Genomic DNA, 12,724 nt, shown 5'->3' on the forward strand with positions numbered 1-12,724 from the left:
AAAATTCCCTGGTCATCTCTTGCCATGTCCCTATTGTTCTAGGCCTTAGGGTGTGCAACCAATATCTGGCTTTCTCAGTCAAAGAAAATGGGAACAATGTCAGCTTAACAACATCATCATGATTACTAAGATGCATAGCACAAACCATATCAAATTCCTTGAGATGCATGTATGGGTTTTCAGAATCAAGCCCACGAAACTTAGGTAACAATTGGACTACCCCGGGTTTAATGTCAAAATTTCCTGTATTGGTGGGGACCGCCACACAGGAAGGGGTACTTGACCTAGTGGGTTGCAAATAGTCTCTAAGGCTTTTGACAGGTTGGTCAGCTTGGTTTTCAAATTCATCCTCATGGTTACTCCCTTCATCATCAGCCATGTCTATAGAGTCGTTAAAAAACTCTAACTCAGAATTATGCAACTCTATAGGGAAAATATCAAATTCTACCTTTCTAAGTCTTTTTGTGTAATCGCGTTGCCAAACGCTCATACACAAAAAATTAACTCAATATGCTACAAAGTAGAACAATATCACCTGGAGACTTTATGATGCCTTCGCTCTTTTCCAAAGATAAATCTCCCTTGAATTTCTCAGCGGTAATGATTAGACAATTGGTACCTGTTAAAAAAATAAAATAAAATAAAACACAATTAATTTTTTTTTTTTTTTAAAAAAAAAAAAGAAAACAAAATAAAATTAAAAATAATAACAATTAAACTCAGTGTCTTAAACCGGCAACGGCGCCAAAAACTTGTTGGACCACAAAGGGTGCAAACCCAAGTGTAGGTTTTCGCAAGTAATAAATCACGGTAAGTCCGAGGTCGATCCACAAGGAATGATTAGACACGAGAGAATAATTTTTACTATTTTGCAGAAAAGAAAAAAAAAAATAGGAATTTTGCTTTTGGTTTCCACTCGAAAGTGGAGCAGAGGAATATAATTTAAATTAAAAAGTAAACTATAAAACTAAAATAAATAAATTTGATTTTTAAGATGATATTAGAAAAGACTAGGGTTTCAAGGATCCACCTAGTATTTTATTATATATTCATGAGACATAAAAAAAATATATAAAATAGATTAAACATGGATTGATTGAGTATTTAATTTCAAAAACATGAAACAATAAATTAAACATTCAATATATTTTCGAATCATAACAAATCAAACAAAGTAAGCATTTGATATAAACAAAAATCATAAGGAATCAAAATAAACTTGTCCCATTAAATTACTTTCAAATAAAAAATCAACCCCACAATTTAATCATTCATCTATGAAGAACAAACAACATGGTCTCAAGAATACATAATAAAAATACTAGGCTTCACCTCTAACCCTAGCTAGAGGTTTAGCCACTCATGGTTATGAAAATAAATTCCATAATCAAAGTACTAAACATAAATTAAAAACAAAGAAAATAAAATTCCAACTTGGTGTCTCTATGCTCTTCTGTGCTCCTTCGCTCCTCCCTTTTCGGAAGAACAAAGCTGGTATTTAAAGAGCTTGCAAGGTCTTTTTGGTACTTTCTTGGTGGTCTAGCTAAGGAAAGAATCACATCTTACATTAATTGCACAGCAGCCCAAGGATGGAAATAAATCAGATCGTGAATCCATGTGTCTTGGTAAAAATTATGGAAAGAAATCATGACATGTCAATCTGATTTGTGCTCCACACGTCCATCGCCAGGAGTATATGGAAAGAAAATCAACTTGTGCATGAAAGGCATTTGCTTTGGAAAGAAAATCTGCATGATATGGTCTCCTACTCATACACATCCTTTGAAATTCCAATCCAAGTAGGAAAAAGACTCCATATCCGCACAGATTTGTGCTTTTTTATTGCGGGGAAATTTAGGCATAGTAAAAGTCCAAAATAGTAAAACCTATTTCTGACTTATTTGTTGAATTTTTCATTAGCTTTCCAACGCCACCAAATTCAATGCAATCCAATTCTTGAGCCGAAAGTTATGATGAAAATAGAGTGACATGCTCAATCTGGATTCTTTCCATAAATAAAGGATTTTGCCACTTCATTAAAATCTTGGAATTTGAAGGATTTTCTTCCAAAACCTTTTTGCCAATAACGTGTAGAGCTGCTGCCCATTATGGAGGGAGATATGTGCTTGATTTGGTCCCCACAAGTCTAGAGATAAAATTGATTTGGACCTTCCTTGCATCTTTATGTCAATTCCACAAAAATAACGACATTATTTCTCAAAGACCTGCAAAACACTAAAATACCAAAACTAACAAAAAGTATTAGAAAATAACAAAACTAAGGGTTTAACAAATATAAATTAAGGGGCCCAATTATACACTATTTTGCACTCATCAAAGTTCTCTATGGAGTCTAGAAAGAAGTACTCAGCTTTATCTGGTGGTTGCTGGAAGGTATGGAATATGTTCAATTTTACCTTCAGATTCCCAAACCTGATCTTCACAATTCCAATCCTACAGTTTATGTTAGCATTAGTCGTAGCTAAGAAAGGGCGACTGAGTATTACAGGGATCATCTTTGTGGGATTAGCTACCAATTCAGTATCAAGAACAATGAAGTCCACGGGGAAATAGAAATTGTCAACTTGGATAATAACATCATCGATGATTCCCTGCGGTTTCTTGATGGATCGATCAGCCAATTGCAAGATAATTGGTATGGGCTTTAATTCCCCCAAACCGAGTTGTAAATAGACCGAGTACAGCAATAGATTCACTCCAGCCCCCAAATCTAGGAGGGCTTTATCAATCTTGTGGTCTCCAATAATACAGGAGATGGTGGGAGCACCAGGGTCCTTGAACTTTGGAGGGAGACTGTGTTGGAGCATAGAACTGACCTGCTTAGTGAGAAACACCTTCAAAGTGTTGGCCCTTGTTCGTCACTTTTGAGTACATAGATCTTTGAGGAATTTGGCATAAGCAGGCACTTGCTTGATGGCATCAAGGAGTGGGAGGTTGATTTTTACGTGTTTGAAAACCTCCATCATATCTTGTATTTTCTCTCCTTATTTCCCGAAGTGAGAAGGTGCCTTGAGACGTTCTGGGAATGGGGCCCAGGGCTCATATGGCATCTCAGGAGTGGGAGTAGATGAAGAAGAAGCCTCAGTTCTTTCTTGCTTACCCTTTTCCTTCTGCAGATTCTATGTGGTGGCTAGTTGCTCATCCTCCTTTTCTTGCACATGATTGTCGACCCTTTTTCCACTTTGCAATGTGGTGATAGCCAACACTTGTTGGTGATATGAAGTATCGCCTTCTACCATGTAGTGTCCCTTCGGGTTGGCAGCCGGCTGACTTGGAAGTGTCCCCTCTTCCTTCTTGTTGAGTGTATTAGCCATCTGTCCCAACTGCACCTCTAACTTGGCAATGGATTGAACCATTGGTCCCATCTGAGCCTCAATTTCGGCAATGGCTTGGGAGTGAGAGTTCACTATCTGATTCTGAGAGTCCACTTTCTGATTGATCTCGCTCAGAAGTTTCAACATCTGAGCCTGAATGTCAGAATCTGACTGAGGAGATGGTGTAGCCTGAGATTGCTACTGTGGAGGGCGATATGTGGAAAAAGATTGGTAGGGCTGCCTGTTAGATTGAGCTTGATTGTGCACCCCTGGGACTAAGTTACTTGAAGCTTGAGCCTTCCATGAGAAATTGGGATGATTTCTCCACCCTGGGTTATAAGTATTGGAGTATGGATCATTACCCGGATGTGAAAAAGTTGCATTGACCTGCTCAGTTGAATCATCAGAAAACTTTCCTGCAGTAGGACAATCATTTGTGTGATGCATAGGACTAGAACAGAATAAGCATGGTGCGTGCTATGTGTGCATGTGAGCAGAATTAGGAGCAAAACCAACAGCCATCATTTGATCTAATTTCCTAGTGATAGCATCAACTACTTGGGTAGCTACATCTGAAGAATGTCCTATCTCATAAAGACCTTCGGTCTTTGGTGCTTTAGGTGTAGGTGCTCTACGTCTAGTGGATGCATGCCGAATGGAATTATTACTCAAGTTTTCAAACAATGTACATGCTTCATCCTCACTCTTCATCATGAATGTTTCCCCACAAGATGCATCTACCATTTGTCTATTAGGCTCAGTCAAGCCTTCATAGAAATTTTGCACTAGCTGCCAATTTGGGACAGCATGGTGTGGGCATGATCTAAGTAAGTCCTTGAGTCTTTCCTAGGTCTCATACAGTTGTTCTCCCTCATATTGGGAGATACTAGTGATAGCTCTCCTAATATCATTGGTCTTTCCTATGGGAAAATACTTCTTTAGAAATTCATGTTGCAATTGAGCCCAAGAAGCAATGGAGTTTGGTGCTAAGGAATGAACCAATGTTTGGCTCTTTCCTTGAGGGAGAAGGGAAAGAGACGCATCCTTAGAGCGTCCTCGGTGAACCCGCTCAATTTAATGGTAGAACAGATTGCTAGGAATTCACCAAGAAACTCGTAAGGATTTTCAGTACTAAATCCTAGAAAAGATGGTAAACTCTGTATAGTACTAGGCTTAATTTCATAGTGAGCTGCCGTAACATCTGGCAGCCTGAGACATGTGAGAGAAGTGTATGTGGTAGGGAGATAATGATCTCTCAAAGCCATAGGGTTATTGTCACCCATAGTCTCAGTGGTGCGCTCTCCTAACAAATTAGAGTTCCTTTCGGATCTAAGTTGTCTAAGAGTGTGTTCAAGGTCGGGGGTCGCAAGAAATTAAAGGCAATGATAAAGAACGACAACCCAACATACAACAAAACAAAATAAAGATAAAAATAGAATAAAAAGCTCATAAACGGCCCGTAGGAATGCTGGAATTTAGTTGCTGTAGATGATGATGCCGCTCAGCGAGAAATCCTTGTAATGGGAAAAGGAAAAGAAAAACTAAAAGCAAAATTAGAAACAAAAATCAAGAGTAGAAATAAAAATAAAAAGAAATAGAAAATAATGAAGCTAGATTTAATCTTTAAAACTTAATAACGCAACCGTTAAGCAGTCCCCAGCAACGGCGCCAAAAATTGATGTGGTCTTTTGTTTACCAAAATATATTAATAATAAATAAACACTCGCAATAAGACAAATCCTTGTAGGATAAGGCTATAAAGAGGGTGTCGAACCTCAAGGACTACAGGGGTATTGTTATCAAGTTTGTGAAGATTAAAAATAACTAAAGAAAATATTCTTGAATTTGTGATTAACTAAAGTGCATAAAATAAACGTAAAAGAGAATTGAAATATAAGAGAGAGAAAGAGTAGAGTATTGACTTCACCGCTATTTGCACATCAATGGTTAATCATATTTCATTAGAGAAATTCATTCTTTGCATGTTATAAATAAACAAGAAATTACCTTATTAAAGCATAAGTATAATCCATCTTCGATTGGCACGGATCGTCCACCTAACCACTAAGATGCGGTACGACCTGTCTTCTCTAGGCATGGATTAGCTACGTCTTTAATAGGATACATACAATCAATGGAAAAGTATAACCCATCTTCGGTTGGTACGAATCGTCTACCTAAATTACACTAAACTAGGGTGTAGTACAATTCATCTTCCCTAGGCATGACCTATCTAATCCTCTTAATCATATGTCAATTAAACCCGTTGTATAATCATCATTCTCATAATCATCGAAAATAAGAATGATTTGAGTTCAATAAAGGTAAAAAGCTTTCTAAGACAAGAGAAGAATTCTACCAATATTGATTATGAATTGAAGAACAATTGCATTAAAAGATGAAGAACAATATCAAATTGTAGCAATTCTCATAATTATACAACCAACATGCATAAACTAAAATTCTCTAAATTAAAATACAATCAAACCATTGTGCTTGGATATGGCTACATCAATACCCTACAAAGGTTTTTAGCCGCTTATGACGTTGCTGCAATGGCCTCCTGCCATGATTACTTCTCTTCAACTCTTCAAGAAGTTTTTTCCTGAATTTGCTCTAGGTAGCAGTGTGTCTTTCTTCAATGTTTAGAGGCCTATTTATGGAGATTAGGAGAGACCTAAAAGCCCTAGAAATCCAAGAAAAATAAGAACTTAGTCTCCTAGTCCAAGTAGAAGATTGAAAATTCAATCCAAGTAGGAAAATGATTCCAAATTCGTCCAGATTTGTGATCTTTTATTGTGGAGCAATTTTGGCATAGTAAACTCCAAATTAAGGAAAAGCTATTTAAAACATATTTGTTGCATTTTTTATTAGCTTTCTAACACCATAAATTTCATCACAATATGAGATTTGAGCAGTAAGTTATGATCAAAACACTGAGACATGTGCAGAATCCAAATTTAAATCCAATCCGATTTTGACTCTAATTGGAGAAATTCTGATTTAATCCTTCCCTTGATTTAATTAAACTTAAGCACATCATATAGGTCTTCTATTATGATTGGTTAAGCTTAAACATATCTTCTAGGTCTTCTCAAAGTGTGCTTTAAGCCCAAAATCAATTGAATTAATTGCATATTTATTTAAAACCTAAAAACAATAAAACAGCACAAAATCAAACAAATAACAATACTAAGGAATTAACATATGCAAGTTAAGGGCCTTGAATATGCAACATTGAACGCTTATCACCAGTCAAGAAGGTAAAGACCATTGCCCTCAAGGCATCCAAGAAAGAGACCAGAGTCTCATCTGAAGAAGAATCTGATAATGAAGAAGTTGTGGCAATGTTAGCCAAAAATTTCGGGAGGTTAAAGAAGAATGATAAATTCAAGAAGAAATTCTCCAAAAGACTGAAAAAGGCCCCCAAAGAATCTGAGCCTGAAGAAGCTGAGAAGAAAGACCCAAGAGGCCCTAGATGTTTTGAATGCTCAAGCTTTGGGCATATACAGGCTGACTGTGGGAATCTCAAGCAGGGTAAAAGGAAGGTCTGAGTGATGAGTCAGAAGAAGAATAAACTCTTGCTCAAGATCAATTTCTAGCCTTTGTGGCTCCACATGAAGACCAGGAGTATTCTCAATCCTACTACTTTGAGCACAGTGATGAAGATGGAGAAGAACTCAAAGAGGCCTATAAAATCCTCTATGTAGAGTTCGAGAAGTTGAGGGAGACTCTTAAGCAGCACATCCATGAGCTGAACAGTCTACAGACAAAGAAGAGTTCCTTGCTGCTAAAGATTCAGGATCTATATGAGAAGCTACTGGAGACACAGCCCTAAGGCTCAATGATTGATCTTCTGCGCTAAGGCTAGCATCTTATCCCATCTTATTGCTTTGAGCTCTCTTCAGGAAAGTGAAAAAGTGTACCCGCTACAGTTGGAGAGGGTCACTGATAAGAAGCTAACCCATATGCTGTCAATCCAAAAGAGCCCAACAGACAAGACCGAACTCGGGTATGTAGTTTCTTCCTCTGATATCCCTTCTGCTTGCTTTGCAATCTAGGAACTATTATTATTTTTTCCCCTATTTCTCTTGTTGTTCTTGAGAAAATTTTGCAGGTACTATTTGGGGATGACAGAAAAAGCACGTCAGGCAGCTACTTTTCTGTATTGGTAATTTTGATTCTTTCTCCTTGAGGACAAGTTTGATCTTGCTACACATGCTAGGTTTATGTTTGTTCTTTACCTTTAATGCATGTTTTTATTGTTTTTTCATAAAAAAAATAAAAATAAAACTTGGGGGAGAAGATGCAGAATTTTTTTTTTTCTTTTGATAGCTTTGTAGATATTGTATGTATTTTTACCTGATATCTCAGTTCATTGTGCATTGATTGACTATGCTTATATATGATTTAGAGTTTATGGCTAATATCTACTAAGTTTTCCTGTCTTAATGCTAGATAGTTACTTTTCTCATGTGATGATTTTATGCACTATCCAAGGCTCCCCTAAGGTACATTTTTTTTTCTCTCTGACTTTTTGCTTTTGGAAATTCTGAAGAGAGAAATTTTTTTTTTTTGTTTTGCTAAGATGGTCAAATTGACCAATTCGCTAGTTGAACTTAAGACCTAAAAATTTTGGTATTATTTCTAGGTTGTAGCACCAAGTGATAAAAAGCATTCAATAATCAATACATATGGATCAGTAAAAAGATCCACTGCTTATTGTGCTATAAATCTGTTTTTGAACTTGTCCCTATAAAAACAGTCAGTAACCAAATCATTGCGGAAATAGACGGTCACTAAAGGACTAAGTAAAAGAAAATTGCGAAATCTTAAGGGGGTGTATCAGATGAGGGTGGCTAGGCCCTAATAAAATGGGGTTTGACTTTTGATTAATCTATCATTGACTTTCTCTCTTGTTTAGAAAATTCAGTTGCTTTAACTCATATAAGTAAACTTCATACCTTATTGAGAAAATCTTTACACATACACATGCATTGCATGAGTTGAGTTGAGTAATCTATTTAAAATTTATATCTATAGGGAAATTTGTGCTAATTAAACTTTTAACTCTCAATTATATCTTTGCATTTTTTTAAAAAAAATGCTATTTGACTACTTTATTAGTTGATTCTACATGCGTGTTTTGAAACTAACTTTAGGAAAAATAATTTGTATGCAAATTTTTCTTCAGTTTTTGATTTTCAATGTGAAGCATCCAGACGGTCTTCTCTTGAGTCCGGACGAGTGCAGCTCAGACGGCTGGACAGTCAAGTGACACGTCTAGACGCATGCGGTTCTGCCGAAGGGATTGAGATCCCCAGCAATTTCTTTGAAATTGCCTGGCCACAATTTCTCCAATCTAAGCCACCCATTTAAATCCACTTAAAATAACGGTTATTAAGATGCCACCTCATCAATCTGCGTCAACCTTAGAAAAACAACTTCATCTCCCTCCGCCAAATACATTCTGCGTCTCTCTCTCTTATTCTTCTGCTGATTCTTTTCTTTTTTTTTTTTCCTTCCCCATTGTCAATTCTGCTTTCCCCCAAAACATCTCCATCTTCAGAAAAACATTTTCTTCCCCAAAACATTCCCCTAATTTTTTCCCTCCTTCCTCACCCCACCGATGGCCATCCGCACGCCACCCATCGGAGCACCGCCCTCCGCCAACCAGAAGCACCGACCACAGTACTCTCTCTCTCTCTCTCTCTCTCTCTCTCTCTCTCTCTCTCTCTCTCTCTCTCTCTCTCTCTCTCTCTCTCTCTCTCATGGTTTTTTTTTAAAAAAAAATTCTCTCTTGCTTAGGGTTTGTTTGGATCTAAGCTTCTGATTCTCCTAAACATTGCCAAGACCGTTGGATCTAAAGCTTCTTTTCCGTTTTCTTCAACTGGGTCTTAAATAAATAAGTTCTTGTATTTTGGTCCTGAGTCTGAGTTTCAAGCTCTTACCTTTTTCTACCTGAAAATGGTAGTGAGGTTCTGTTTGGTTTCCTGGAAAATTGAGGGAAAAGAACGAGAAGGGTAGATGCATAACGAGAATTTGAAACACCATTTCAAATGGGGATTTTCCCCTACTCTAGGGCTGTAGATGTTGTTGGGTCAATTACACCATAGAAAAGGGAAATCACAATCTCAAGTACGACATAACCCATATCTAGGCCATGCTTACAATTTTGAAAAATTTCATTATCAAATGATACTCAGAATGAACAGAAGGAAAAAGAACAATCATGGGTACCTTTTGTTACCCATGGGATTGGCGACTAGAGCCAACCATAAGAAGTCATAGGTTGCTGAAAATCTTTTTCTTGTCATGGATTTTGTGTGGCTTTCTTTTTTATTACCTCTTTTCTGTTGAACTTTTTCTTTTGAGAAAGAAAAGGAATTGATTTGTCTGATTTATTAGAATCGCCCTTGTGGTTGGTTTCTAAGGAGTCATAGGAAAATAGCCCATAATTCCCAATATCTCTCAGTTCAATTTTTTTTTTAATTACTTTTCCTCAGTAGCCAATTTTGAACATCCAGGTCTGACATTTTTTAACACTAATTGATCAAATTACGTTGTTCCAACTTGAGTTCCAAGATAATCTAAAATCACAGCTTTGTCTTCTTTTCTCGTTATCCCCATTACTTTAACAAAAAAACATGTTTTATGGTTTGGTTCAATCCCATGTGGTCTTTTTTCATATGCTGTAATGTTTCTCTTTCATGACTATCTGAAAATCATTTTTCGATTGTTTTATGGGCAAGACATACAGGACAAATTGCAGAGAGGAACCTCCATGAGGTGCTCGAAACTGTTAGCAGTACATGAAGTAGCTAGCTGCTTGTTCAAATCTTAACTATAGAAGCCCAATTAATATTGGAGTCAAAAGAATGTCCTCCAACGGCTGAGGCATTACTGTATGGAATTCGAAGTCGAAGTCGAAGTCGAAGATCAACAGGAGGGACTTTCTTCATTGGTGGACCAATTGAATCCATCAAACTTTGTACATGGCCTTAAGCTCAGCCTTGTGACATGGCTGTATTGTGATGATTGATTCTACGTGTAGCATAACTTGACCCTTGGGCTCTAATGGAGTTGTCAACTGTGTTCCACATGGAGATTCTCTTTGTATTATGTTTGTATCATTGTATGTAAATTATATAGTAATAAAACATGAGCCAAAAACCTACATGAATGGGAAAAAGAAAATTGTTGTCATCGCAGCCTGTTTAATACGCATGATGTGCTTGTTGGATAGATGGGAGTGGGCATCTTTTTTTTAGAGCTTTTAAATTGAAACTGTTGCGTCTGCAACAAGTAACTTTTGTAAGAAAAATCTACTTATTGTCCGTCAGAGGATTTGCCAAGAGCATGAAATCTATTATTGCGCTTGTGGGATTGTAACAGACGTATGCATATGCCCGCAAGGGTCAGTAATGAGATCGCACGATTGAGTTCTTACTTGGTTCATGCGAGCATATGTCCATTAGTGCATCTGGAGTTTACCGGACACAGCTAGAGAAAATGAGAGCAGCTAAGAGTAATTTTATCTAGTTATATTTATTTCAATAAACAATGAGAACAACTAGAAGCAATTTTATCTAGTTATGTTCATTCCTTTGGTTATGCCTATATATTGTAACTAAACCTTTGGTTTTATGAAATATTTGATTATCTTATAATTCCCTAAAAGAGATGAGACTTCTCAATGTGATGAACTAACTCCCTTATAATGATTCTTTTGTAATGATTCAAACCTTGCTCTTTTATATTAATACTATATTTTCCAAAATGACGGCATCATTAGAACAAAAATAATATACAAGAGAAGTTGCTTGTTTGCAATACTTATAATAACTTTAATTTCTTGCAAGCACCCAAATACAAGGCTTAAATGCCCTGCAATTACAAGAATTGAAATTATAATACGATAAACTAAGAACAGGACATGTGCAAAAATAAAAACTACAGAATTTCCCCATCTTTGTAATCCTCCAACCAAATGGCACAAGTTTCTTCAGCATGACAATCCTTGGAACGTGCATAGATGAACACCAAGGAAGGTAGGGCTTCCACCATCTCAGTATCAACACTTTTAGAGCAAGAATATGTTCCTTGTGAATACAACATGCATTTGGAGGTAGAAAAGAGGTATTAAAAAAGAAAGCCACTCAAAATCCATGACAAGCAAAAGATTTTCAACAACAAAATAGTAAAAGTAATAGGCCTATGACTTCTTATGGTTGGCTCTGGTCGCGAATCCCATGGGTAACAAAAGGTACCCATGATTGTTCTTTTTCCTTCTGTTCATTCTGAGTATCATTTGATAATGAAATTTTTCAAAATTGTAAGCATGGCCTAGATGGGTTATGTCGTACTTGAGATTGTGATTTCCCTTTTCTATGGTGTAATTGACCCAACAACATCTACAGTCTTAGAGCACGGGAAAATCCCCATTGAAATGGTGTTTCAAATTCTCGTTATGCATCTACCCTTTTCGTTCTTTTTCCTCAATTTTCCAGGGAACCAAACAGAACCTCACTACCATTTTCAAGTAGAAAAAGGTAAGAGCTTGAATCTCAGACTCAGGACCAAAATACAAGAACTTATTTATTTAAGACCCAGTTGAAGAAAACGGAAAAGAAGCTTTAGATCTAACGGTCTTGGCAACGTTTAGGAGAATCAGAAGCTTAGATCCAAACAAACCCTAAGCAAGAGAGAAATTTTTTTAAAAAAAAAAAAAATGAGAGAGAGAGAATACTGTGGTCGGCGCTTCTAGTCGGCGGTGGGCGGTGCTCCGATGGGTGGCGTGCGGATGGCCGTCGGTGGGGTGAGGAAGGAGGGAAAAAATTAGGGGAAAGTTTTGGAGAAGAAAATGTTTTTCTGAAGATGAAGATGTTTTGGGGGAAAGAAGAATGGAGAATGGGTAAGAAAAAAAGAGAGAAAAGAATCAGCAGAATAATGAGAGTGAAAGACGCAGACCGTATTTGGCGGAGGGAGAAGATGTTGTTTTTCTGAGGTTGACGCGGATCGATGAGGTGGCGTCTTAATAACCGTTATTTTTAATGGATTTAAATGGATGGCTTAGATTGGAGAAATTGTGGCTGGGCAATTTTAAGGAAATTGCCGGGGATCTCAATCCCTGCCGAAGGCTGACATGGCAGCCCTCGTCCTGACGGGTTAAGTGATGCGTCCGGACGATTACTACATCACTATGTCTGCAGACAGTGCTCAACGCAGGGCCGACAGAGGACAGAAGAAGCTCGAGCTGCCTCCTTAGCAAAAGTAGAGAACAAGCAAGCTATTCTAGAAAAGAATGAACTTAGGACAGATGTTATGGTAGCTCCCCTAGATTACATTGCTGAGATCATTCGAGACAATCATTGGGGATATCTTTACAA

Source organism: Alnus glutinosa, chromosome 6 (assembly GCF_958979055.1).
Source record: "Alnus glutinosa chromosome 6, dhAlnGlut1.1, whole genome shotgun sequence".
Classification (NCBI taxonomy): Eukaryota; Viridiplantae; Streptophyta; class Magnoliopsida; order Fagales; family Betulaceae; genus Alnus; species Alnus glutinosa.